The sequence below is a fragment of the Phyllobates terribilis genome, unplaced genomic scaffold, assembly GCF_046119375.1.
Source record: "Phyllobates terribilis strain yellow unplaced genomic scaffold, ASM4611937v1 Scaffold_2__4_contigs__length_985480577, whole genome shotgun sequence".
NCBI lineage: Eukaryota > Metazoa > Chordata > Amphibia > Anura > Dendrobatidae > Phyllobates > Phyllobates terribilis.
This window is the reverse complement of record NW_027362762.1, coordinates 536,575,370-536,602,615: the sequence shown is the minus strand read 5'-3', so window position 1 is coordinate 536,602,615 and position 27,246 is coordinate 536,575,370.

Below are 27,246 nucleotides of genomic sequence, written 5' to 3'. Positions count from 1 at the left end.
TCCAAAACAACCAAGTCCAAAATTTCTTGGTGATCTCCATTGATAGTGAGAGGAAATGCAGCAGTCTTGTGAGTAATACATTTCAAAGGAGTGTTATCAATTGCAACCACAGAAATCGGTGATGACAAAGGTTTGGATTTCAATTTAAGGTTTTCCAAAAACCCTTTATCAATCACATTATGTGTTGAACCACAATCCACAAATACCTGAAATTCAATCAAATCTCCTTGCAGAGTAGTACTCCCAGAAAGAAATACTCCTGCAGAGCGTAAACAAAGCTATACGGGCGTAACTGACCTTTTTTTATCTTTACTTAAGCGACGCTCACAATACTTAATCAAATGGTCATTTTTACCACAATAAAGACACAAACCTTCCGCGAATCTCCGATCTCTTTCCTGAGAGTGGAGTGACATCGCCCCAAGCTCCATTGGTTCTCCGCTGTCAGAGCAGATTTTCTGGGAACTAGGACCTGAAGTTACAGGAGTCTTAACATCATTAACCCTGGACCTCAGTCTCCTGTCTATACAAACAGCTAACTGCATAGCTTCTTGCAGAGTCTCAGGTGCAGGGAATGCAATTAGCAAATCCTTAACCCTTTCACTCAGTCCAGCAAGAAATAAACATTTCAATGCAGAATCATTCCATTTAACTTCTGAAGCCCACCTTCTAAAGTGTGTGCAATAAATTTCAACATCATCTGACCCCTGATTCAAATGTCTGAGTTCTGATTCAGCAGATGAGATTCGATCAGGATCGTCGTATAATAGCCCCATAGCAGAAAAAAATTCTTCAACAGAACTTAAACACGGATCATTAGGTTAGAGAGAAAAGGCCCAACCCTGTGGTTATTTGCGCAAAAGTGACATAATAAAACCAATGCGCTGTGATTCATTCCCAGAGGATCTTGGTCTCAAACGAAAATATAACAAACAAGCATTTTTAAAGGAAAAAAAATCTTGCTGTTTACCATAAAAAAACATCAGGCAGTCCTACCTTCGGTTCCACAAAATGCGCTCCAGGACAGCTACTCACGTGTTGCAGAAGCTCAGCCACCTCCAGAGACAATCCCTGCAGACGTTGAGCCAACTCCTGGACGGAAACTATACTGATCCTCGAATTTTCTTTCCTTTTAGTTTTTTTTTTTTTTTTTGGGCTGGACTTACTGTTATGATCTGCAACATAAACTAAGGAAAGATAAGGAAAAGCTGTCCCTACAGTAAGACTAAGCTGAATCCCTACGATGTAGCAGGCTGCCTGTTCCTTGCGAACAGACCCGCCTTCGTCCTCGGCTAGTCTGAACGGAGACCTATAGAATACAGGGAGGGGTCCCTAAAAGAACTATGGACTGGGACAAAAATGGGACACCTCCTAAACAGAAGTTGTTGCAGAGCAAAAATGACAAACTGACAAAAAGTACTAAAGGTCCCAGAGGACCAAGAACTGACAAAGATAGGCACCGAAGCACCTGGCTAGAGAGACAGTCAAAACAACACTGAAGTCCAGCAAAGCCAGAAGGGCGGAGCTGGAATATATAGGCAGCTGGTCACGTGACCGCAAAACACAAGATAGCAAAAACTAACAGGAGGGTTCTAACAGCAGTAGCTTAACAAGATGGTTTTAATGCCCCTTGGAAGATACGTGGAGGTCACAGTAGCTTAACAAGACTGTTTTAATGCCCCTTGGAAGAGTGGTGGAGGTTACAGTGGAATAAAAAGACAATATCAATGCCCCTTGGAAGAGTGGTGGAGGTCGCAGTAGCTTAACAAGACGGTTTTAATGCCCCTTGGAAGAGTGGTGGAGGTCGCAGTGGAATAAAAAGACAACATCAATGCCCATTGGAAGAGTGGTGGAGGTCGCAGTGGAATAAAAAAACAATATCAATGCCCCATGGAAGAGACGTGGAGGTCACAGTAGCTTAACAAGACGGTTATAATGCCCCTTGGAAGAGAAGTGGAGGTCACAGTAGCTTAACAAGACGGTTTTAATGCCCCTTGGAAGAGTGGTGGAGGTTACAGTGGAATGAAAAGACAATATTAATGCCCCTTTGAAAAGTGAGGGAGGTCGCAGTAGCTTAACAAGACTGTTTTAATGCCCCTTGGAAGAGACGTGGAGGTCACAGTAGCTTAACAAGACGGTTTTAATGCCCCTTGGAAGAGACGTGGAGGTTACAGTGGAATAAAAAGGCAATATCAATGCCCCTTGGAAGAGTGGTGGAGGTCGCAGTAGCTTAACAAGATGGTTTTAATGCCCCTTGGAAGAGACGTGGAGGTCAGAGTGGTTTAACAAGATGGTTTTAATGCCCCTTGGAAGAGACGTGGAGGTCAGAGTGGTTTAACAAGATGGTTTTAATACCCCTTGGAAGAGACGTGGAGGTCAGAGTGGTTTAACAAGATGGTTTTAATGCCCCTTGGAAGAGACGTGGAGGTCAGAGTGGTTTAGCAAGATGGTTTTAATGCCCCTTGGAAGAGACGTGGAGGTTACAGTGGAATAAAAAGACAATATCAATGCCCCGTGGAAGAGATGTGGAGGTCACAGTAGCTTAACAAGACTATTTTAATGCCCCTTACAAGAGCCATGCAGTACAGCATATTTAAAACATTATTTACATTATTGGGGAGTGGGTCTCCCATAGTCTTTGCCTATGCCTTCCAAGCAAAAGCTGCCAAAAATTAGGACGGAGGAATTTGCAATGCTGGCAACACGGACCACGGTCACCCTGGTGGTATAGTGGTGGTGGAGGCTGAGGATAAGGAGATGAGCAAAAAACAGCCGAAATGAGGAAGCGTATACCCATGTGTGGGTGTGAAGCGGTGCAGGGGAATACACCTCCCGAAACAACACAGTGGATTTGACTTTATGTTACTCTGCTGTCATTTGGTGGTGATGAGAAGTCTGGGCCAATCCAGCCCTTGTTCATTTTGATAAGGGTCAGCTTGTCAGCATTGTCAGTGGACAGGCGAGTGCGCTTATCAGTTATAATTCCCCCAGCGGCACTAAAAACACGCTCCGATAACACGCTAGCGGCAGGGCAGGCCAGGACCTCCCACGCGTACAGAGTGAGTTCATTCCAAATGTCCAACTTGGATACCCAATAATTAAAAGGCACAGAGGAATCATGGAGGACGCTGGTACAGTCGGCAAGGTACTCCCTCACCATCTTTTGAAACTTTCCACTCCTTGTGAGAGTACCCCGCGCCTCAGGGCCTGTAAGCTGGGCGGGTTTCAGAAAACTGTCACAGAACGTTGACAGTGTTCCCCTGCCTCTGCTGGATTGGAGTTGCGTCTCTCTCGCCTGTACACCTTGGTTGGTCAATGAACTGTGACCTCTGCCGCTATCGTGTTCAGATGGGAATTTTTTTAACAGTTCTGCAGCAAGGGCCTTCTGGTACTGCCCCATTTTTGTAGACCTCTCAACCTCAGGAATAAGAGAGTGAAAGTTCTCTTTGTAGCGGGGGTCTAAAAGTGTCACCAACCAGTAATGTCTGTCACCCAACATTTTGACAACGCGAGGGTCACGGTTTAGGCAGCGTAGCATAAAGTCAGCCATGCGTGCCAGACTGGTAACGGGCAAGACTTCCATGTCCTCACCAAGATGACGACTGACCATGCTCTCCTCCTCCTCCTCCCTCTCCCCCCCCTGTCCTCAGGCCACCCACGCTGAACCGACGGTATGACAGTTGTACAGGTAATACCGTCTACAGCGCATGATACCAGCTCCTGTTCTTCCTCCTCCTCCTCTCCCTCATTGTCCCCCAATGCACGTTGGGATGAGATGAGGCTGGGCTGTGTATAATTGCCCGCTACAGCTTCTTGATCCATCTCATCATACTCTGGCTGCAATGCCTCTTCTTTAATTCTCTGCAGAGAGCGTTGCAAAAGACAGACCAGTGGGATGCTGACGCTAATGATGGCATCATTGCCACTCACCATTTGGTGGACTCCTCAAAGTTTGTCAGGATGGTACATATGTCAGACATCCAGGTCCACTCCTGAGGTCTTATGTGTGGAGTCTGACCTGAATATCGACGGCCTTGTTGCAGCTGGTACTCCTCAACTGCTCTCTTCTGCTCACAAATCCTTTGCAACATGTGGAGGGTAGAGTTCCAACGTGTGGGGACATCACACACCAGTCGGTCTGCAGGAATCTGCAAACACTTCTGCAACGCAGCAAGGGCGGCGGAAGCTGTAGCCGACTTCCCAAAATGAGCAGACAGGCGGCGTACCTTGACGAGCAGATCTGGCAACTCGGGGTATGATTTAAGAAACCGCTGAACCACGAGGTTAAGCACATGAGCCAGGCATGGTACGTGTGTGATCTCGCCTCGCCTCAGAGCCGCCATCAGGTTATGGCCATTGTCACACACGACCATGCCTGGATGTAGGTTCAGCGGTCTCAGCCACAGATCTGCCTGCTCTTTCACAGCTGTCCACAACTCACAAGCAGTGTGAGGTTTATCACCTAAGCTTATGAGTTTCAGCACAGCCTGTTGCCGCTTGGCTGAGGCAGTACTGCAGTGCTTCCAGCTTGTAACTGATGTGGTGATATCTGAGATGGAGGCTGAACATGAGGAGGAGGAGGAGGATGATGCGCAGGAGCTGCACACTGTGGGGGCAACTCTGACTGACATAGGGCCCGCAATCCTCGGTGTGAGTAGGATGTGTTCCATCCCAAGGTCCGACTGGGTCCCGGCTTCCACTATGTTTACCCAGTGTGCCGTCAGGGAGATGTACCGTCCCTGGCCACAAGCACTTGTCCACGTGTCCGTTGTCAGGTGGACTCTCCCAGTAACTGCATTGTTGAGGGCACGGCAGATGTTTTGGGACACGTGCTTGTGTAGTGCGGGGATGGCACACCAGGCAAAATAGCGTCGGCTGGGGACCGAGTACTGAGGGACGGCCACCGCCATAAGGTTGCGGAAGGATTCCGTCTCCACCAGCCTAAAAGGCAGCATTTTCAATGCAAGCAGTCGTGAAATGTGCTAATTTAGGACTGTGGCCTGTGGGGCGTTGGCTGCGAATTTGCGCTTTCGTTCAAAACTCTGGGATATGGACAATTGAACGCTGCGGTGGGAAGTGGACGTGGACGTTGATGCTGTTTCTTGAGAAACTGCCATAACAAGTGAAGACTGAGAGGAGGGGGCATATTTGCATGCAGTATGGACAGGGGATTGCCTTGCACACACAACAGGGGGTTCTCTTACACGCATAACAGCGGAAGAAGCAGTGGTGACACCCGCTGACACTGGTCGTGGACCCTGGGGTTCGCCCCACAAAGTCGGGTGCCTTGCTGCCATGTGCCTGATCATGCTGGTGGTGGTCAGGCTGGTCGTTTTGCCACCCCTGCAGATGCTGGCCTGGCAGGTGGTGCAAATGGCCTTTTTGGGGTTATCAGCAGAGTCTTTAAAAAAATTCCAGACTCTGGAAGACCTACCGGTTATACTGGCAACGTCCCTCGTATTGGTGTTACGGGGAACGGTTGCCCGCCTTCAGTCTGCGGCCACCACACTGCTTCTTCCTGCCTGTTGGGGTACTCTGCCTCCCTCCCCCTGTGTGCTGCTGGCCTCGCTCTGCGTGTCCTCCTGCCATGTTGGGTCAGTTACTAGATCATCCACCACCTCCTCCTCTTCCCCTTCCACACCACGGTCCTCCTCCTCACTTCGTGGCAATTGTGTCTCGTCATCATCCACCTCTTGTGACAAATTGCCAGCGTCGCCTTCCTGTGGCCGTTCAAATATTTGGCCATCGCTACATGGGAACTCCTCTTCCACCACTTCAAGCGGAGCAGGCGAGGGGCACAAATATGGAAATGGACCAGTGAACAGCTCTTCAGAGTGTCCAACTGTGGGATCAGTTGCTGTCTGCCGACACTCGGCATGGTGGGAGGATAGAGCATCAGGGTGAGGAGGAGTATGCAGTTGAGACTCACGGCTACTAACACTTGACCGTGTGGAAGACAGACCGGAGGTGGTGGTGCCCAGGTGACTAGAAGTATTATCTGCTATCCAATTAATAACCTGTTCACACTGATCAGTTCGCAATAGTGGTGCTGTTGTGTGCTTCCCTAGTAATTCGGTCAAGAACTGGGAGCGAGAAGATGTGGCTGTTGGTTGTTGCACGTTTTCACCTTGGCCATGGCCCCATCCTCTGCACGCACCATTACCAGAACGTCCAGTTCCACGTCCCTTGCCACGCACCTTGCCCATTATAAATGAAGTAAAATAGCTTACACTCGCACTATGAATGGCAAAAGGGTAATAGAAAGGAGATTTGAACCGTGGAAGAGGAATACCACAGTTCTAGTTATCTGGCCTACACCAGACTCTTTTAAACAGATATATTGGTGTCTGAACAGTCAGTGAGACACTGAAAATGTTTTTTTTTTGCAAAAAAGACAAAAAAGTGAGTAACACAGAGATTTGAACCGTGGAACTGCAAAACCACAGTTATAATTTCCTGGTGTATACCAGACTTGTTAAAATAGATATATTTGTGTCTGAACAGTCAGCAACACACTCAAACTGTTTTTTTTTTTATGGAAAAAAGGCAAGCAGGTTGATAATACCCAGATTTGAACCGTGGAAGAGGAAAAACACAGTTTCAGTTCTCTGGCCTACACCAGGCTCTTTTAAACAGATATATTGGTGTCTGAACAGTCAGTGAGACACTGAAAATGTTTTTTTTTATGCAAAAAAGACAAAAAAGTGGATAATACAGAGATTTGAACCATAGAACTGCAAAACCACAGTTATAATTTGCTGGTGTATACCAGACTTGTTAAATTGATATATTTGTGTCTGAACAGTCAGCGACACACTCAAACTGTTTTTTTTTTATGGAAAAAAGGCAAGCAGGTTGATAACACCCAGATTTGAACCGTGGAAGAGGAAAAACACAGTTCTAGTTCTCTGGCCTACACCAGACTCTTTTAACCCCTTTCTGACGTATGACCTAATAGCACGTCTTGGTGACCTGGGCCGATTGGCCCAATGACGTACTATTAGGTTATATGGCAATCGCGCCCGCACACAAGCAGTGCGGGGCGATCGCCGCCGGGTGTCAACTGATTGTCACAGCTGACACCCGGTACTATGTGCAGGGAGCGGTCCTGCACCGCTCCCGGCACATTAACCCCCTCAATGCTGCAATCAAAGTCATGATAACATCCGGGTCACCAGACAGCAGGAAGATTCTTTGGTCATGCTCAGTGCATGACCAAACTATCTTCTTACTGTGCAGCGCTGACAGCCTGCATGCCACAGGAATGGTACTGCATTCCTGTGCTATACAGGCGATCAGAATAAAAGAAGTGAAAGTCCGAGAGTGGGACACAAAATAAAAGTCCAAAAAGTGTTAAAAAATAGGAAAAAAAAAAAAAAAAAAAATTGTAAAAATATTTAAAAAAATAAAAAAAATAATCCACCAAAAATAAAAATATAATGTACCCATCAATAAATATTATTATGAAAAAAAGCCAAAAAAAACAATAAAAGTACACATATTTGGTATCGCCGCGTCCGGAATGACCGGACCTATAAAACTGTCCCACTAGTTAACCCCTTTAGTGAACACGGTAAAAAAATAAAATAAAAAACTAAGCAAAAAAACAATGGTTTATCATCATACCGCCAAAAAAAAAAATGAAATAACACGCTATCAAAAAGATGAATATAAATAAAAATGATACCGCTGAAAACGTCATCTTGTCCCGCAAAAAAAAATAAATAAAAAAGTTATAGCTCTCAGAATAAAGCGATGCAAAAAAACATTTTTTTTCTATAAAATAGCTTTTATTGTGTAAAAGCGCCAAAACATAGAAAAACTATATAAATGTGGCACCGCTGTAAATGTACTGACCCGAAGAATAATGCTGCCTTATTAATTTTACCACACACAGAACAGCATAAAAAAAAAAAATCAAAAAAATTCTGGAATTGCTGATTTTTGTTTATTCTGCCTCCCAAAAATCGGAATAGAAAGCGATCAAATAATGTCAAGTGCCTGAAAATGGCACCAATTAAAACGTCAACGCATCCCGCAAAAAACAAGCCGTCATATGACTCTGTCGGCCAAAATATAGAAAAATTATAGCTCTAAAAATATGGTGATGCAAAAACTAGATTTTGCAAGAAAATGCATCTTTTAGTGTGTGACAGCTGTCAATCAAAACCTGATATGATTCTGGTATCACTGTAATCGCACCGACCCAAAGAATAAAGTCATCTAATCACTTATACCGCACGAGGAACGGCGTAAAAAATAAACTCTAGGGTTAAGGTTAGGGTTGCGCTAGGGTTAGGGTTGTGTTAGCGTAGGGTTACGGTTGGGCTAGGGATTTTTTTCAAAAGTGAAAAAAAAAAAAAAGATGACGATATGGCGACTAGTGTTGAGCGCAAGTGATCGCTACTTGAGTTTGCATCGGGTGCTCGGATATGCACTGAGTATCGCGGGTGCTCGAGTGACATGCTCGAGTCTCTGCCCCATATGCTTCGTGGCCAAAAAAACTCACGGTGATTGCCTGCCATGCACGAACGATCCCCACATGTCTTTTTGGGTGTCTAATTGTAGCACCCTGAGGATTCGGCTGCTACAGGGGTATTGCACCTCAACCCAGAGGTGTGATATTCCACTCCCGGGTAAGGATGGAGTGTGGAACTGAGCTCGGTAGGCTGCATGCACTACATACATCCCATTTCCGAGGAACAGGCCGACGGTACTCCCACTTAGAAATGTGCAGGTACGACCGAGTCTGTTCCTGGCTGGAGTGGGAGGGGGGTGGTACATCCCAAGTAGTGTAGGGGCAGATAGGGGGAGCAGCCTGGGTAAAGATAGGAGCTCATTGGGTGCTGGTCACCTGAGCTCACACATAGAGGGTGTATATAAGGTGGGCACCATCAGAGAACAGGGTCAGTCAGTCAGTCTTTGCAGAGGAGTCAGTCAGTCTGTCAGAGTACAACCTGAAGAGCAGAGCAGAAGAGCAGCTCCAAGCCCCAGAGAGAGTGAGAGAGGAGAGTCAGAAGGACCCAGAGAAAAAGAAAGGACTCTGAGAACCCAAATTCAATCCCCGGGTGAAGAGTCGGCAATAGGGAACCGGATCCCAAGCTGGTGGGGGCAAAAGCACACCCTAGCCAGAGACCGGAGGCCGTGGGCAGCGTCTGCCACGGCCACCCACCACATCCACCCCGAAGGCAAACCACGTGGAGGGTCAGGGAACCCAAGGCCAAGGGTCTCCCAACAGAAGGCCCGAGGGAGCTGGACCTAGGTGGATCACTAGTGGGGACGGCCAGAGGAAAGGACAGAAGGAGAGCTCAGGGTCACGCTCCGGACTTGCTTGGGGGTTGGCTGGATCCAGGACCTGGTGGACGCAGCACGGCTCGGGTGGTCACTTGAAGCTGGAGTGACCGGAACATCAGCAGTGAGTAAATACCCTAAACTGCACAACCCGACTCGGTCTTCATTTAACATCTACGCTGCACCACCACAACCCCCATCCTCTGCACCTGACCCCCTGAGGCTATACCCCACCCGTTGGGGGTTATACCATCAAAAGCTGCACCAACACCATCAGCCTCAGCGGACCCTGCTGCAGCGGCGGCCATAGTGACCGCAATACAACGGGTGGCGTAGTCGACATTAAGAACTTATTAACATCTGTAGGACTGCCACATACAACTGAGTTTGACACCCTGGGCACGGACCGGGTCACAGCCACTCGGAAGACTACAACTCCCATCTGATCCGGCTCCGGGTATTCCCCTAAAGAATATGACCCAGGGGGCGCGTCATAATAACCATGAAACATGTGGGGCGGGGACTCGAGCATGTCACTCGAGCACACGCGATACATGGTGCATACCCGAGTACCCGATGCAAACTCAAGTAGTGAGCACTTGCGCTCAAGACTAATGACAACTTATTCAATATGATGACCTTATGTTATCAAATTCTGTGTCGTACCTCTGGATTCAAAATGTTCACTATACCCCTTGATAAAATCCTTGAGGGGTGTAGTTTCCAAAATGGGGTCACTTGTGGGGGGTTTCCACTGTTTGGGCACATCAGGGACTCTCCAAACGCGACATGGTGTCCGCTCTCAATTCCAGCCAATTTTGCGTTCAAAAAGTCACACAATGCTCCTTCCCTTCTGAACTCTGCCGTGCGGCCAAACACTGTATTTTCCACACATATGGGGTATTGGCATACTCAAGAGAAATTGTACAACAGTTTTTGGGGTCCATTTTCTCCTCCTACCCTGGTGAAAATAAAAAAATTGGGGCTAAAATATTATTTTTGTGGAAAAAGTTAGATTTTTTTATTTTCACGGCTCCATGTTATAAACTTCTGCAAAGCTCTTGGGGGTTCAGGGTGCTCATCACACATCTAGATAAGTTCCCTGAGGGTCTAGTTTCCAAAATGGTGTCACTTGTGGGGGGTTTCCACTGTTTAGGTACATCAGGGGCACATCCGCTAAGTATTCAAGTAAATTTTACATTCAAAAAGTCAAATGGCGCTCCTTCCCTTCCGAACCCTGCCGTGCGCCCAAACAGTGGTTTTCCCCAACATATGGGGTATCTGCTTGCTCAGGAGAAATTGCACAACAAACTGCATGGTGCAATTTCTCCTGTTACCCTCATGAAAATGCAAAATTGGAGGCTGAAAAACATTTTTGTTGCAAAAATGTGAAAATTTTATGTTTATGGCTCAATGTTCTAAACTTCTGTGAGGCACCTGGGGGTTCAAGGTGCTCACCACACATCTAGATATGTTCCCTGAGGGGTCTAGTTTCCAAAATGGTGTCACTTGTGGGTGGTTTCCACTGTTTAGGCACATCAGGGGCTCTCCAAATGCAACATGATGTCCATTAATTATTTAAGCAAAATTTTGCAATCAAAAAGTAAAATGGCGCTCCTTCCCTTCCGAACTCTGCCGTGTGCCCAAACAGTGGTTTTCCCCCACGTATGGGGTATCTGCGTGCTCAGGGGAGGTTTCCACTGTTTAGGCACATCAGGGGCTCTCCAAATGCAACATGGTGTCCATTCAAGCAAATTTTGCAATCAAAAAGTAAAATGGCGCTCCTTCCCTTCCGAACCCTGCCGTGTGCCTAAACAGTGGTTTTCCCCCACGTATTGGGTATCTGCGTGCTCAGGGGAAATTGCACAACAAATTTTGGGGTCCATTTTTTCCTGTTACCCCTGCAAAAATAAAAAAAAATGGGTCTAAAGTGACATTTTTGTGAAAAAAGTTAAACGTTCATTTTTTTCTTCCACATTCCAAAATTTACTGTGAAGCACCTGAAGGGTTAATAAAGTTCTTGACTGTGGTTTTGAGCACCTTGAGGGGTGCAGTTTTTAGAATGGTGTCACTTTTGGGTATTTTCTGTCATAAAGACCCCTCAAAGTGACTTCAAATGTGATGTGGTCCCTAAAAAAATGGTTTTGTAAATTTTGTTGGAAAAATGAGAAATCGCTGGTCATCTTTTAACCCTATTTTGTGTGACATATCTCTCTGATTTAAGGGCATGAAAAATTCAAATTTTGAAAATTGCTAAATTTTAAAAATTTTCGCAAAATTTCCGTTTTTTTCACAAATAAACACAAGTGATATCGAAGAAATTTTACCGCTATCATGAAGTACAATATGTACCGAAAAAACAATCTCAGAATCAGGGGGATCCGTTGAAGCGTTCCAGAGCAATTACCTCATAAAGTGACAGTGGTCAGAATTGTAAAAATTGGCCCGGTCATTAACGTGCAAACCACCCTCGGGGGTAAAGGGGTTAAACAGATATATTGGTGTCTGAACAGTCAGTGAGACACTGAAGACAAAAAAGTGGATAATACAGAGATTTGAACCATGGAACTGCAAAACCACAGATATAATTTCCTGGTGTATACCAGACTTGTTAAAATAGATATATTTGTGTCTGAACAGTCAGCGACACACTCAAACAGTTTTTTTTTTTATGGGAAAAAGGCAAGCAGGTTGATAACACTCAGATTTGAACCGTGGAAGAGGAAAAACACCGTTATAGTTCTTTGGCCTACACCAGACTCTTTTAAACAGGTATATTGGTGTCTGAACAGTCAGCGAGACACTCCATTTTTTTTTTTTTTTTGGGGGGTGGAGGGGAATACCAAAAGGTTAATAAGACGGGTATTGGTACAGTCTGACTGAGGAAAAAAAAAACAGGATTTTGATGAAAAAAAAGGATTTTTCCTGCCCCTGAGACCTGGGGATAAGTCTAGCAATTTGACCAGCAGGAGCACACAGGACTGTAATGCAGTGTTTGTTGGTATAACCACTGCGTCTCCTATACAGCCTGCCTGCCTGCCTGATATCTGGGATGGATATTAGTCCTGAGAAGGACTGTTTGTTTGATTTGGCAGCCTTTACAGACCCTACACTAACTATTTCGCAGTATAAATCTCTCCCTAGCTCTGCAGCACTGACCCTACACTGTCTGATCTGGAGCGACTGTGTCCAAGATGGCGGCGCCCGGTTTTAAATACTCGAGGTGACGCTGTGCGGCCAGCCAATCACTGTAATGCCCACAAACAACATGGCTGCGGCATTACAGTGACTGGCTGGCAATCCCTGCATGTTCATTGGCTCAGTAAAGAGCGCCAAACGTGCACGGCGGAGACCCGAGCTCCTGCCCGAGCAACCCGGAAATGCTCGGTGCTCGCCGAACATTCCGAGTAGTGAGATGCTCGGGCGAGTACTGAGCAGTGTTGAGCATGCTCTCTCAACACTAATTATAGCGATACCGGATTTTTAGAGTTTTTTTTTATATATACTTTGCTACTTTTACACACTAAAAACAATATTTTACAAAAATGTACCGTATTTTTCGGGCTATAAGACGCACTTTTTTCCTCCAAAATTTTGGAGGAAAGTGGGGGGGTGCGTCTTATAGTCCGAATACTATATTATTGTATGGGCGCATGGTGGTGGGTGTGGGGGAGCGACAGCGGAGGATGAGCGATGCACAGGAGGCAGCAGCTGCCTGCTGCAGCCTTGCTGTGCCCGCTACTAAAGAAAATGAATATTCCCTGCTCCCCACGCCCATGGGCGTGGAGAGTAATGAATATTCATTTTTCTTAATAGCCGGCACACTGGAGCCTCAGCGCGGCTCCTGCTGCCGCTCTGCGGTCTGTGTGCCAGCTATTAAAGCTCATGAATATTCGCTACAACTTACTCCCATTGGTTGTAGTGAATATTCATGGTCTTTAATAGCAGGCACACTGACCACAGAGCGGCAGCAGGAGTCGCGCTGCGGTACAATGTGCCGGCTATTGAACAGACTGAATGGTCACAGCTCCCCACGCACAGAGTCCCGGCGTGGGGAGCAGTGACTATTCCAGCACAGCGTCTCACACTGTGTGGGGGCACATGGCAGGGATGCCATGCGCGCCCTGCCATGCGCCGCTCAAACAGTGAAAGTGTCGGCAGCAGAGCGGGACAGTGCCGGAGGAGAGAGGAGGTGAGTATGATTGTTATTTTTTTTTTTTTGTAGGCAGTGTGCTGGGGGCTCAGAGGGTGCCATACATACCAGGATGGGGGCTCAAAGGGTGCCATGCATACCAGGATGGGGCTCAGAGGGTGCCATGCATACCAGGATGGCGGCTCAGAAGGTGCCATGCATACCAGGATGGGGGCTCAGAGGGTACCATGCATACCAGGATGGGGGCTCAGAGGGGTGCCATGCATACCAGGATGGGGGCTCAGAGGGGTGCCATGCATACCAGGATGGGGGCTCAGAGGGGTGCCATGCATACCAGGATGGGGGCTCAGTGGGTGCCATGAATACCAGGATGGGGGCTCAGTGGGTGCCATGCATACCAGGATGGGGGCTCAGAGGGTGCCATGCATACCAGGATGGGGGCTCAGAGGGTGCCATGCATACCAGGATGAGGGCTCAAGGGATGCCATGCATACCAGGATGGGGGCTCAAGGGATGCCATGCATACCAGGATGGGGGCTAAGAGGGTACCATGCATACCAGGATGAGGGCTCAGAAGGTGCCGTGCATACCAGGATGGGGGCTCAAGGGGTGCCATGCATACCAGGATGGGGGGCTCAAGGGGTGCCATGCATACCAGGATGGGGGCTTAGAGAGGTGCCATACATACCAGGATGGGGGCTCAGAGGGTGTCATGCATACCAGGATGGGGGCTCAGAGAGTGCCATGCATACCAGAAATGGGGTATCAAGGGGTGCCATGCATACCAGGATGGGGTATCAAGGGGTGCCATGCATACCAGGATGGGGTATCAAGGGGTGCCATGCATACCAGGATGGGGTATCAAGGGGTGCCATGCATACCAGGATGGGGTATCAAGGGGTGCCATGCATACCAGGATGGGGGCTCAGAGGGTGCCATGCATACCAGGATGGGATGGGGGCCACTTATACCAGGAAGGAGGGGCCATACATACCAGGATGGAAGATATTAACAGAATTGGGGGACATGACCCCAATTCCAGTGTCAGCAGCAGACCCCCTCCCCAATAAGAGGGCATCATGACCACATTGTTTGCTTACATTTTTCTCCCTATTTTCCTCCTTTAAAACCTAGGTGCGTCTTATGGTTCGAAAAATACGGTATTTGTTTTTGCATCGCCGTATTCTCAGAGCTGTAACTTTTTTTATTTTTTTGCCGAATGAGCCATATTAGGGTTTGACTTTTGTGGGACAGTTTGGTGTTTCCATTTATACCATTTTTTACATGCGACTTTTTGATCTCTTTTTATTCATTTTGTTTGTGTATCAACATGATGAATAAGCTACAGTTTTGACATTTATTTTATTAATTTTTTTTTCGGTGTTCACTGTACAGAATAATTAACATGACCGTTTTGTAGTTCGGATTGTTTTGGATGCTGCGATACCAAGGATTTGAAACAAAACCCTGCACGAAGCAACAATGGCATAACGGGGCAATCAGAGCAGAGCCAGTGTATCCTCTGATCCCCAAAACAACTCCATATATATACATAGACAAAACAGGAGAATGCTGGAGTCTTAGATTTGATTAAAGAAATATTACACAATTTTATTAAGTTAAAAACAGTACAAAAAAGTGGCCAAAAAACAGTGTGACACACACAAAATTGGGCTGAGAGCGAATAATGGTGCCTAAAATGTATAAAGGAAAGTCAATATCTGTCACGAGTGTGTTGCCACGAAGATCATCACGAGTACACAGCCTGACTTCTCGCAGCATTTCATTCAGACTGACAGAGCGGATCGTGGTGTTTGGAGTTGCTGAGATAAGTGTATTTGGAAGTGTTTTTTCCCTTTCCTCGCTTTATCATTTATCTCCTTTCCCGTTGGTTTTCCCTCTGTTGTAGTTGAGAAGTTGTTTGTATGCAAGGTGGTTTTGGTTTTTCCCTTGTACTGTCTCGTTCGTCTAAATACTGTGTTTGGGCATATTATTTCTTGTTCCCTTTGGTTGTGATCGGGGTCCTTCTCAGGACTAGATTACTGAGGTGCAGGGATCTTCAGGAGGTAGGGGTTACGCTGGCGGCCTGGACCTCTGTACCTTTAACAGTACCTCCAGGTTGAGGGATTAGTCAGGGCCCCAGCTTAGGGTCAGCTTAGGCCCCCTACCTCCAGTATACAGAGACAGCGTGACATTTTCACCGACCCACTTAGTTTTTCTCCAGCTACTATGGATCCAGTAGCCGGTCTAGCTCGGCAATTGCAGAGTTTGTCCATGGAGCTGGCGGACGTTAGGTCCAAGGTTTGGCATCCTCAGGAGCAAGCCGGACCAGAACCTAAAGTAGCTCTCCCTGATAGGTTCACTGGGGGGCGGGACAAGTTTTTTGTTTTCCGGGAGGCATGTAAATTGTACTTTCGGCTGCGGCCTCGGTCATCGGGGAGTGAAGAACAAAGGGTGGGAATTGTCATCTCGCTCCTACAAGGGGACCCACAATCTTGGACGTTCTCTCTTCCCCCGGGCTCCCCGGCTCTCCAGTCAGTGGATAGGTTTTTCGCTGCCCTGGGACTCGTATATGATGACCCAGATCGGATCTCCCTTGCTGAGTCTAAGTTACGTAGGATCCAGCAGGGAGATCGTCCGGCGGAGGAATTCTGTTCGGAGTTCCGTAGGTGGGCCACGGACACCCAGTGGAATGACCCGGCTCTTAGGAGCCAGTTTTGTCATGGTTTATCCGACAAATTACAGGATGTGTTGGCACAGTATGACTCTCCCGTGTCTCTGGAAGCCGCTATGGCCCTCGCTATTCGCGTGGACAGACGGCTTCGGGAGAGGTGCGGGATAACTCTACCCCCTGTGGTGACTCCACCTCCTACAAGGTCCCCTCATATGGTGGTTCCCCTGGTCAGTCCAGAGGAGCCTATGCAATTTGGAGGGACATCATTTTGGGGGAGGGGACCGGTGGTGCGCCATAAGGCAGGAAGGTGTTTCTTCTGTGGGAGAAAGGGACATTTTATTGGGGGGTGTCCATCCCGTCCCTTGCAGAGTGAAGAGTCGTCGGAAAACTGTTGATCCCAGGTTGTGTGGTGGACGGCAATCTGGGAGTAGGTATTTCGTCCCTAGGTTCGTCTCAGTTTCTCGTACCGGCGGAGGTGGTGGTGGGTACGAGAACTGAGAGGATATCTGTTCTTCTGGATAGTGGGGCCGGGGCTAATCTGGTTGATGCTCGGTTTGCCCGGGTTCAAGGTATGCGGTTGAGTGAGTTGGCTAAACCCATCCCCATATTCTCGATCGATGCCAGGCCTCTCGGGCAGGGAAGTTTTTTGCAAGTTGTGCATGATGTAAAACTTCAAGTGGGGGCAATACATAAAGAACTGTTGTCTTGCTACGTGTTGGAGGGTCTTCCCGCTCCTATTGTGTTGGGCCTTCCTTGGTTAGCTAAGCATAACCCGGTTATTAATTGGCAAACCAGGGAGATAAGCCAATGGAGTAAATTCTGTAATAAAAACTGCATGAACACGGTCATTGGTGCGGTTACTCCTTGGGTCTTACCTCCATTTCTGGCGGACTTTGAGGATGTATTCTCGGAGAAAGGGTGTCAGGAACTACCTCCTCATCGCGTGTATGACTGTTCTGTAAAACTGCTCCCTGAGGCCAAGTTACCTAAAGCTAGGTTGTATAACCTTTCTGGTCCTGAGAGGCAGGCCATGAAGGATTATATTTCAGAAAGTCTGGCTAAGGGGCATATTAGACCTTCATCTTCACCGGTGGCTGCGGGGTTCTTCTTTGTTAAGAAGAAAGATGGAGGCCTACGCCCTTGCCTGGATTTCCGTGAACTTAATCGGATTACGGTCCGAGATCCGTATCCGCTCCCACTTATTCCCGATCTCTTTAATCAGATCGTGGGCGCCAAATGGTTTTCTAAGTTGGATCTCAGGGGGGCGTACAATCTGATTAGGATGAAGGAGGGGGATGAGTGGAAGACGGCGTTTAACACTCCGGAGGGGCATTATGAGAACCTTGTCATGCCATTCGGTCTGACTAATGCCCCGGCGGTGTTCCAACACTTTGTTAATGACATTTTTCGCCGCTTGGTGGGACAGTTTGTTGTCATATATCTGGATGATATCCTAATTTACTCGCCGGATCTGGTGTCTCATCAGGAGCACGTTAGGCAGGTGTTACAGATCTTGCGGGATAATAAACTGTATGCCAAGTGGGAAAAGTGTGTGTTCGCCGTACAGGAACTCCAGTTTTTAGGCTTCCTGGTTTCAGCGTCCGGTTTTCGTATGGACCCTGGGAAAGTGCGGGCAGTTCTTGAGTGGGATTGGCCAGAGAATCTTAAGGCACTACAACGTTTCCTGGGGTTTGCTAATTATTACCGAAAGTTCATTCGTAATTTCTCGTCCATGGTTAAGCCTCTCACTGACATGACTAAAAAGGGGACGGATTTTTCTAGGTGGTCTGACAAGGCTTGTCAAGCATTCTCCTCTTTGAAAAAATGTTTTGCCTCGGCGCCCATACTCATTCAACCTGATGCGTCTCAGCCATTCATTGTAGAGGTAGACGCTTCAGAGGTAGGGGTGGGAGCAGTATTGTCACAGGGTTCGTCCCCTTGTAAGTGGCATCCGTGCGCCTTTTTCTCTAAAAAATTGTCGTCCGCTGAGAGGAATTACGATGTCGGCAATAGGGAACTCTTGGCCATTAAGTTAGCTTTTGAGGAGTGGCGCCATTTTCTGGAGGGGGCAGTTCATCCGGTCACCGTCATCACCGATCACAAGAACCTGCTATATCTGGAGTCCGCGAAACGTCTGAATCCCAGACAAGCTAGGTGGTCATTGTTTTTTACCAGGTTTAATTTTGTCGTTACATATCGTCCTGGGTCAAAAAATGTAAAGGCGGATGCCTTATCTCGTAGTTTCCCGGGGGCCGGGAATACGGACGACCCGATTCCTATCCTTCAGGAGGGGGTGGTGGTTTCGGCAGTATGCTCTGAGCTGGAGGAGGAGGTATTGGAGGCTCAGGGGGACGCCCCTGTTGGACCTCCAGGGAGATTGTTTGTTCCAGATCAGTTGCGACAAAAGGTGATCGAGGCACACCATAACTCAGTTTTTGCAGGACACCCGGGGAGTAAAGCAACTGTGGATCTCCTCTCGCGTCGGTTTTGGTGGCCTAATTTACATAAGGAGGTGGTTACTTTTGTCGCGTCCTGTGGGGTTTGTGCGCGCTCTAAGACCTCACATACCCGTCCGTCTGGGGCCCTCTTACCTTTGAAGATCCCGGAGCGTCCTTGGACTCATCTGTCTATGGACTTTATTACGGACCTCCCTCCGTCTTCGGGTAAAACGGTCATACTCGTTGTAGTGGACAGGTTCAGCAAGATGGCACATTTTATCGCTCTTCCGGCTCTCCCTAATGCTAAAACTCTTGCGCAGGTGTTCATTGGGGAGATTGTGAGGCTTCACGGGGTACCCTCCGAGGTGGTGTCTGATCGGGGGTCTCAGTTTGTGTCTAAGTTCTGGAAGGCGTTTTGTGCACGGCGGGGGATGCAGTTGTCATTCTCATTGGCTTTTCATCCTCAGACCAATGGTCAGACGGAACGTATGAACCAGAGCTTGGAGACATATCTCCGGTGTTTTGTGTCAGAGAACCAGGAGGACTGGGCTTCTTTCTTACCTCTGGCAGAGTTTGCTCTTAATAATAGGCGGAGCGAGTCCACTGGTAAGTCCCCGTTTTTTGGGGCATATGGTTTTCACCCCCAGTTTTGTACTTTCAGTGGGGGGGGCTCTTCGGGGGTTCCTGAGGAGGAACGATTTTCCTCATCACTCGCTTCAGTATGGAGAGGGGTGCTGAAGAATCTGAATACTATGGGGAACCGATACAAACGTATGGCTGATAGGAGGAGAGTGTCTGGTCCGGACCTAAGTGTGAACGATCGGGTATGGTTGTCTACCAGGAATATAAAACTTAAGGTTCCCTCCTGGAAACTGGGTCCCAGGTTCATCGGGCCGTACAGAATCAGTTCTATTATTAATCCGGTGGCATTCCGTCTTGACCTCCCCCCTACGTTTAAAATTCACAACGTGTTTCACAGATCATTGCTTAAGAGGTATGTGGCGCCGGTGGTACCGTCACTTTTACCTCCCCCTCCAGTGGTTGTCAATGGTAACTTGGAGTTCCAGGTATCGAGGGTCATTGATTCACGCTTTAATCGCCGGTCCCTTCAGTACCTGGTTCATTGGAAGGGGTATGGTCCTGAGGAGAGGATGTGGGTTCCTGCGTCGGATATTAACGCAGACCGATTAGTTCGGGCCTTCCACACGACTCACCCGGATAAACCTGGCCCTGAGGGTCCGGAGGCCCCTCGTAGAAGGGGGGGTACTGTCACGGGTGTGTTGCCACGAAGATCATCACGAGTACACAGCCTGACTTCTCGCAGCATTTCATTCAGACTGACAGAGCGGATCGTGGTGTTTGGAGTTGCTGAGATAAGTGTATTTGGAAGTGTTTTTTCCCTTTCCTCGCTTTATCATTTATCTCCTTTCCCGTTGGTTTTCCCTCTGTTGTAGTTGAGAAGTTGTTTGTATGCAAGGTGGTTTTGGTTTTTCCCTTGTACTGTCTCGTTCGTCTAAATACTGTGTTTGGGCATATTATTTCTTGTTCCCTTTGGTTGTGATCGGGGTCCTTCTCAGGACTAGATTACTGAGGTGCAGGGATCTTCAGGAGGTAGGGGTTACGCTGGCGGCCTGGACCTCTGTACCTTTAACAGTACCTCCAGGTTGAGGGATTAGTCAGGGCCCCAGCTTAGGGTCAGCTTAGGCCCCCTACCTCCAGTATACAGAGACAGCGTGACAATATCACAATCAAGAGGGAGAGAGTCAAATAGCACCATTAAAAAAAACCTCTATCAAAGTGACATGCGTTATACAGTGGGAGAGTTGGATGGGAAGGAGGAGACAACTGTGGCAGTGCCAATGGCGGAGCATAGCAAGTGCAGCCTACATATTGTCCATACTACCACCGTCAAACAAGCTCACAACCAACTCAGCAAAGTTTAAAAAACATACCTAAAAGGTGGAGGGCACTAAGAGCACAGTCAGCCAAATGCAGAAGGATCTCCAATGTCCCCTACATGCGTTTTGCTTCATACAGTAACCGCTTCATCATGGGGGAATACAGACTAGTACCTGCCAGGACCTTACATTGCCAAGGCGATCGGTCACATGGTATGACCGACAGCCAAACTGAGATGGTAGCTGGGGCGCATGCGCGCCCAAGTATGCATAATGACAAAGGTCTCCCAACAGCATGACGGGCCACGCGCATGCACGGGAGCAGGTATGTGTTACCATGGCTCCCGAGCATGCACACAGCCCAAGACGGACGCCACAAGAGACACTGGCGCCGGAGTGAGGTGGACGCATGTGTTCATCATTGTGAATGGTAAGTATAGAGAGGGTTGAATGCGAAACCAACAGAACATAATACAGACAGAGGGTGCACCCTCAAAAAGGCATTATATCAATAGGAGAATTCCAATGATAGAGAACGGTGGATGAAGATCTTATTCATATTCCATCTTGCCAATAAGTGGATAGCAATCTCATCATTTAACCGGTAATATATTGGTATTAGGATTTCTTCAGAAGCCCGGAAAAAACGTAGATCAGCTCAATTTATAATGTCATGGAGAAAGGGTAACTGTCAGGTGGAAAAATTACAAAACAACATATGAGTAACAACATCAGTACATATAAAAACTATAAAAAAGGAAAAAGAGGAAAGAAGCCTAGGAGTGGTAAGAGCATGTTCACAGGAAAGGTGCAAAGCTCACAGTCTTATTGAGACCATGAGGTACCACGGATCCCAAAATGGTGATCCATTGGGTTTCCTTTTGGGCGAGCATTTTTCTAAGGTTGCCACCCCTAATGTCCCCATGCACAACATCAATCCCCTTAATAGCCAGTGTTTTGGCACTGCAGTTGTGAAACTATCTAAAGTGCCGGGGCAGGGTTTTCAATGTTGAGGGGTCCTCAGCCGAGTCAGCTGCGCCAATATCATGGACGTGCTCCCTCGTCTGAACCCTCAACTCCCTGGATGTCAGGCTCACATATACCCTGGGGCAACCACACGTGGCATAATAAATCTTGTGAGTGATGCCACAGCAAATATACTCATTGATGTTGAATTGGCTTGTACCATCCACGTTGCTGAAGGTAGTAGCACGGTACATGTTGGCTACATGGGAAACAACCCCTCAAGCGGCGTTGGGCTCCAAAGGGGCTAGGGACACGAGGAGCATAATGGATATAGGTCAGAATGTCTTTGAGATTCCTACAGCGCCTTGGGGTCATCAGTGGAGCTGGCCCAAGACACTCAGCTAAACACGGCTCAGTCAAAAAGAATCGACCAATGTTTCCTCATGGCAGTCCTAATAGTTTCCCACTTGTGGTTATATGCAGAAATGAATCTGATCTTACAACCAGATCCCTGCTCCTTAATCATTGATTGGAGTAATTGACCACGAGAGTTTTTTTTGGCTCTGTTATATCCCGCTTTAATACTTCTGTGACTGTAGCCCCTCCGAAGAAACCTGTCCCTAAGATCTCTGGCCTGCTTCTCATAACGTTCATCTGAGGAACATATCCACCTCACCCAGAGGAACAGGCCCACCGGGATGGCCTTGATGGTAGCACTGTAGTGAGCAGATGAAATGTATAGAAGGAAATTCACCAAAGTTTCCTTTCTGTAGACGTCAGTCTGAAGGAAAGAGAAGTCATCCACCTCCAGACTGACATCCAGGAAGTCAATCCGCTTGGTGTTGCACTTGAACGTCAATTTAATATTCAGTGAATTCACATTCAGGCTATCCATGAAATTGTTGAGCTCCCCCAGAGTGCCCTGCCAAAAAAACAAAACATCATCTATATATCGCAGCCAGCACTGCTCATGGTCCATGGCCTGCACACCCCCGTCTCCAAAAATGGCATTCTCCCAGTACCCAAGGAATAGATTTGCGTACGATGCACAGGCTGCGCCCATGGCAGTGCCACGCTGCTGCAGGTAAAAAGAATCCGTAAACACAAAAAAAATTTGTGTCAGGGCAAATTGAAGAAGCTCAACTATCAAGTCAAACAGGGGGGCGTCCCGTCTGCTGCCCCTCAAGAAAAAGCGTACTGCCTTCAGTCCGTCCTTGTGATCAATGCAGGTATACAATGACTCGATGTCGGCCGTAGAAATAATCAAATCTGGGTCCACAAAGATCCCACCAACCCTATTCAGGACGTCTGTCGTGTCCTTAACATAGGATAGAAGAGTGTCCACCAAGGGTTTCAGATAGTAATCAATAAACCTACATATAGGGTCATAAAGTCTACCTATGCCGGACACGACAGAACGCCCCGGGGAAGCGACAGAATCCTTGTGGATGTTTGGAAGCAGATAGAAGATCGGGATCCGAGGACAAGTCACAAAGAGTCCATCCAATACATTTTTGGTGATGATGCCGTCATCAAATACTCTGAACAATATGTCATGAAGTTGTCCAGAAAAGGAAGCAAGGGGACTAAAAGATAATTTACTGTAGGTGTTTTTATCTGTCAATTGGCAAAATGCCTCCTTTTCATAAAGTGTGTTTGGCCAAACAACTACATTCCCCCCCTTGTCCGCTGCCTTTATCACCACATCATCTAATGATTGAAGCTCAGTCAGAGCAGATCTCTGATGTTGGGTGAGATTGTCAAAACGTCTCCTTGTGGATATGACTTAGAACTCCTCCGTAACTAATTTAGTGAAGATCTTTACTGGTGCGCAAAGGGACAAGGGGGGAAACCTAGTGGATTTAGGCATGATGGTTTGAGGGAATATACCTTCTTGTGGGGATGATTTCAGTCTTAAGAGATCCTCAAGAGCCTCAAGGGCCTCAATCTCAGCTTGTGTTTCAAAACCACTTCCTTGTACCCTTTTAGTGTTGTGTAACTTTCTCAATACAAGTTTATGGGAAAAAAAATATGTAGGTCCTTTAATGCTGAATTTTTTTTATAAGAATTAGTGGGAGAAAAAATCAGCCCCTTAGCAAGTACTTCAATCAGGGATTTAGTTAGTATATGATTAGAAAGGTTAATTACCTGTGAAGTGTTTTTGTTATTTTTATTAGTTTTGAAATTGTTAGAAGATTGTGGACGCGAGGGCTGTCTCCCCCAGTTTCTTGTAATTGCCAGTGAGATGTCCTCCTCTCTATCGTTAGTTTTCTGTGCTGCTCCTGAGATAGACTCATCACCAGAATTACCTGGTCTAATAGAGGCTGACCTAGAGTGAGAGGTAGAACTGGACCTAGATGGGGTCCTAGATCGATTTTTCGGAGTTCTCCATCTATATGTTAGAACTCTCCTGTTAGGTTTTTTCTATTATGCTGGTCACATGACCGTTTTTGCCTATTTAATCCTGCTCCGCCCTTCTGGCCTTGCTGGACTTCATTGTAATTTCTACTCTTAAGCTAGCCAGGTGCTTTGTTACCTTTCTCAGTCAGTTTAGCTAGGTCTTTTGACCTCTATGTTCTATGCTGTTTGTTTGTCTTTTTACTGCTACAATTTCTGCTAGGAGGTGTCCATCTTTCTCCCAGTCCCTAGTTCTTGTAGGGATCCCTCCCTCACATCTATAGGTCTTCGTTCAGACTAGCTGAGGACTTTAGCGGGTCTGATCGCAGGATCAGGTTCCCCGTTACATCGTAGGGATCTAGCTTAGTTCTATTGTAGGGACAGATCTCCTGTCTTTCCTTAGTGCTTGTAGCAGATCATAACAGTAAGTCCAGCCCAAAAAAATGCTCTAAGGAAAGACCTCCAGTTTCCATCATGGTGTCGGTTCAGGATTTGGCTCAACGCCTGCAGGGACTCTCTCTGGAGGTGGCCGAGCTCCAACAACACGTGAGTAGCTGTTCTGGAGCGCATTTTGTGGAGCCAAAGGTACGATTGCCTGATTTATTTTTTGGTGAACAACAAGATTTTTTTTCCTTTAAAAATGCTTGTTTATTGTATTTTCGTTTGAGACCCAGATCCTCTGGTGATGAATCACAGCGCATAGGGTTCATAATGTCACTTTTGCGCAAAGAACCTCAGGGATGGGCCTTTTCTCTCCAACCTAGTGATCCGTGCTTTAGATCAGTGGATAGTTTTTTTCCTGCTTTGGGGTTGTTGTATGATGATCCTGATCGTGTCTCATCAGCTGAGACGGAATTGAGAAATTTGAGGCAGGGATCAGGTAATGTGGAAAATTATTGTACTCACTTCCGTCGGTGGTCTGCTCAGGTGGGGTGGAACGATTCAGCTCTGAAAAGTTTGTTTCTTTCTGGGCTAGGTGAAAGGGTTAAGGATCTTCTGATTGCTTATCCTACACCTGGAAACTTGCAGGAGGCAATGCAATTAGCTATACGGGTGGACAGCAGACTGCGTGCAAGGGTTAATGAGAGTAAATCCTCTGCCATGTCAGCTCCGAGTCTTGAGAGGGTCTGTACTGACACTGGAGAGCCGATGGAGATTGGGGCGATGTCACCCCGCTCTCAGGAAAAAGACCGCAGGTTTTCTGAAGGTTTGTGCTTTTATTGCGGCAAGTCTGACCATTTCATTAAGAACTGTGTGCTTCGTTTGAACAAAGATAAAAAAAAAAGGTCAGTTACGCCCGTATAGCCTGTTTAAACACTAAGGGTGTATTTCTTTCTGCTACTACCGCAGCACAGGAAGAATTAATTGAATTTCGGTTATTTGTGGATTGTGGTTCAACTCTGAATGTGATTGATGGGGGATTCTTGGAAAAACTTAATTTAAAACCCAAACCTGTGTCATCCCCTATTGCCGTGGTTTCTGTCAATGGCTTTCCCTTGAAATGTGTTACTCACAAGGTTTATGAATTTCCCCTCACTATTAATGGTATTCACCAAGAAAATTTGGATTTGGTGGTATTAAATAATTTGCGTTCTCCAGTAGTTTTGGGGTTGCCCTGGTTAAAATTGCACAATCCTGTACTGGATTGGTCTACCAATGAAATTAAGTCCTGGAGCCCTAAGTGTTATGACAAGTGTTGTAACGGGCGCATTGCTGCTGTGGATAAAGGGGAATTACCTGTACCTATTCAGGATTTTTGGAAAGTTTTTTCTGAGGAGGAGTCGCAAATTTTACCTCCCCATAGAGACTACGATTGTACCACTGAATTTGTCCCTGGAGCGACTCTTCCTAAAAGTCGTTTATTTAATCTGACTATTCCTGAGAGAAAGGCTTTGGAGGAATACATACAGACGAGCTTGGCCGCCGGTCATATCAGACCCTCTAAGTCACCTGTGGCTGTTGGATTTTTTTTTGTTAAAAAAAAGGACGGCGGTTTACGTCCTTGTTTGGACTTTCGCGAGATTAATAAAATTACTGTACGCAATCCCTACCCACTGCCATTGATTCCTGATTTGTTTAACCAGTTAGTGGGGGCCAAGTGGTTCTCTAAAATTGATCGCCGGGGGGCATACAATTTGTTGCGCATGAAGGAGGGTGATGAATGGAAGACTGCTTTTAACACTACTGTGGGTCATTTTGAGAATTTGGTTATGCCTTTTGGTCTTACCAATGCACCAGCATTTTTTTCAGAATCTTATTAATGACATCCTTAGACCTTTGATCGGCAAAAATGTGGTTGTGTATTTGGATGACATTTTGATTTATTCGCCTGACCTGGAGTCTCATTGGCGGAGCGTACGTGAGGTATTACAGTTATTGATTGACAATTCGCTTTTTGCTAAGCTGGAGAAATGTGAGTTCGCTGTACAGAGAATTAGTTTTTTGGGCTACATTATCTCCAGCGAGGGCTTTGAGATGGACCTGGTGACAGTTCAAGCTGTGCAGGAATGGCCTAGGCCTATTGGTTTGAAATCGATACAGAGGTTTTTGGGTTTCGCCAATTATTACAGAAAATTCATTAAAAATTTTTCTATTATTGTTAAACCACTGACCGATCTCACCAGGAAAGGTTCTAATACGGTTCAGTGGACTACTGAGGCCATTGAAGCTTTTGTGTTTCTAAAGGAGAGGTTCAGCTCTGCCCCCATCCTTATGCAGCCTGATGTGACTAAGCCGTTTTTGGTTGAGGTTGATGCTTCTTCTGTGGGGGTCGGTGCGGTGTTGTCTCAGGAAAACAAGGATGGAGTACATCCCTGTGCCTTTTTTTCAAAAAATTTTTCTGAGACTGAACTTAATTACGATATTGGTAATCGGGAATTGCTGGCTATTAAACTCGCATTTGAACACTGGCGTCATCTCTTGGAAGGTGCTGATTTTCCCATTCAGGTTTTCACTGATCATAAAAATCTGATCTATCTTGATGCTGCCAAGCGCTTGAATGCCCGTCAGGCTAGGTGGGCACTTTTTTTTTTGCGGTTTAATTTTTCCGTTACTTACATCCCGGGTACCAAGAATGTTAAAGCTGATGCTTTGTCTCGCAGCTTTTCTCCCATGGTCGGTGCTGAGGAGGAGGAGAGCATTTTACAAGAAGGTGTTGTGATTGCTGCATTGGACTCCGTTTTGGAAGATGAGATTCTTAAAGCACAGGAGAATGCCCCATCTAACACTCCCCATGTGAGGTTGTTTGTGCCTAGGACCTTTAGGAGAGATTTGTTTGTTGAGTGTCATGAGTCTCGGTTGGCAGGTCATCCTGGAATTTCTGAGACTAAGAGACTTGTGGGTCGCAGTTTTTGGTGGCCTGGATGGCAGAAGGAGTTCATTAAGTGGGTGCGTCAATGTACTGTGTGTGCTAGATCTAAGTCTTCACAT